Source organism: Mustela nigripes, chromosome X (genome assembly GCF_022355385.1).
Source record: "Mustela nigripes isolate SB6536 chromosome X, MUSNIG.SB6536, whole genome shotgun sequence".
NCBI classification, from domain to species: domain Eukaryota; kingdom Metazoa; phylum Chordata; class Mammalia; order Carnivora; family Mustelidae; genus Mustela; species Mustela nigripes.
The window spans coordinates 112,415,904-112,418,250 of record NC_081575.1 but is presented as its reverse complement, the minus strand read 5'-3'; positions in this window follow the sequence as shown (position 1 = coordinate 112,418,250).

Sequence of the window (2,347 nt, the reverse complement as noted above, 5' to 3'; positions counted from 1 at the left end):
CTGCAGATCTTATTTATGATGACGGCTGCTTCCTACCTGCGTAGTCGTAGAGGGCTCTGAGCTCCATGGGTTAGCAAGCCGGCCAGAGCCTATTTAAAAATGCTTTTTATTCTCTAAAAATCAGTGTGTTTAGTGTAGAAACCTAGAAAGCCTAAAATGTACAGATAACATGGAAATCACCTGTAATCCTAGCCCCTAGTGAGAATGTTAACACGGAGCAGTGCTTAGGTCTTTTTCCCTCCTCTTCTGCGCCTGTACATGTGTTTTTCTTTTGAACACGGAGCTCATATATGGCTGCAGTTGAAAATGCTTTTTTCCCCTCCGCCAAACCTATTTCATCGAGCTGCTTTTTCTCACTGCGCAGCGTGGACCTGTCCATTTATTCAACCATGTCCCTATTGTTGGATTTTAAATTATCTTTAATTTTGCACTATTAAAGAATCCAGTGCTACAAACAGTCCTGTTGTGGATTTCCTTAAATACTTTCACACATTTCTGACCGTTTCCTTAGGATAAATTCTGTTACATCAAGAGATAGGACTCCTGAAGTGTTTCTAAATTGCCCCTCCGGAAAGGCTACAAAAGATTTACTCTCTCGACAATCAGTTTTGCTGATCCCACACCACCAAGTGCATCTTTGCTGGTTTGGTAAATTTTATGTTGAACTGTTTGTTTCTGTACGTACTGGCTGAGTCCGCCACTTTTCCTGTATATAATGCCTGTGAAATTTGGTTGTTTGCTCTTTATTAATAATCTCTTGGGGTTTTCTACGTACAATAGCTGAGCAGTTTTTGACTTTAAAATTCCTTTTGTTTTTAAGTACTTAGAGGGTAAAGTCGGTTTCTTTCCTCCCCATTCTGTCCCATATTCACAGCCCCTCCTCAGCTGGAGGTTTTCCATTAGGGGCTTCATCTTTTTCATAGTGTGTTGGGGAGCTGTTCATACAGAGGTAAGTCTTATTTTTGTCATTTTCAGGAAAATTATGGTCATTGCTACTGCATCTCCTTAGTCTTAAAGCAGTTCTCATTTAAAAAGAAAAAGTGGTCAGAGAAACTTGTTTAAAAAAAAAAAAGGCTTAAGGCAAAAAATATTCTTAGATTTCAGATCATAAAAAGGAAAAGATGCTTATACTTCCTTATACTTTTTTTTTTTTTTAAGATTTTATTTATTTCACAGAGATCACAAGTAGGCAGAGAGGCAGGCAGAGAGAGAGGGGGAAGCAGGCTCCCTGCCGACCAGAGAGCCCGATGTGGGGCTCGATCCCAGGATCCTGGGATCATGACCCGAGCAGAAGGCAGAGGCTTTAACCCACTGAGCCACCCAGGCGCCCCTTATACGTTTTTAATTTTCTTCATAACCTTTCCATTGCCATGCTGGACATCTTGAATTTCAGAGTATGTGACTTTTGGCAACTTGGGATTTGGAAATAAGGGCCTGAGGATGCACAAAGTATTGAAGCTAACAGGGAAAGAAATTTCAATGTTGGGATTTCTGAATGAGTGGTTAGCTGTTGAAAGTGAGAGTTGTTAATATGTAGTCTAGAAAAGGGAGTATGCTCCAGAAATCATTTTACTTTATAATTGTTTTGTTCAACTTTAAATTCTTGCTTTATCCTAAAAATGATTGAAAAATGTCTGTAATTACCCACTAGATTCACTAATGCTGAATAACTCACTGAATCCAATACTTTTCGTACCCTAAATACAGCCAAGATATGCATAATTAAAGGTGGTATTCCAAGTTGAACAGCCTTCATAGGTCACGGAAAACAAAACCGGGTAACCACCAGCTTGTGCTCAAGGTAATGAGGAGATGATGGGCATTTTCCCTCCGACATCCATGGGCGCTGTGGTGTGTGTGTGTGGGGGTGGGGGTTTAAACCTGTTAACTGGTTCATTATTGTGGTAAATGTCCATCTTAAACTTAAATGTATTAATGTTTTTTAAACTTATAACCTGATTACTATTTATGATTTAAACATTCCAGCTCTATAGTACCAGCAGAAGCCCATCAGGCCTGTGTTCAGTGAATAAAGCCGATGAGTGCTGGAGACTCTCCATGTCTGCAAGTACCTGTGTAGCGGACTAGGAATCCGATGGTAGTTGATGCCTTGTTCTTGAATAGCCTCACTTCAGTATGTGGAATCTCCCTTCTGCGGTTAGTAAGAGGTCCCATAATGATCACAATCAAAGCTTGAGTTGTGGCTTATGTTAGGTGCTAGTTTGGGGAGCATGCTAGCACCTCCGGGGTGGGGCGAGGGGGTTGGGGTTCTGTTGATTCGCAGTACCTTTGATTACCTGGAGCAATGAGAGTTGCTCATTCAGAAAGTAGAAAAGTCGGCTGCATC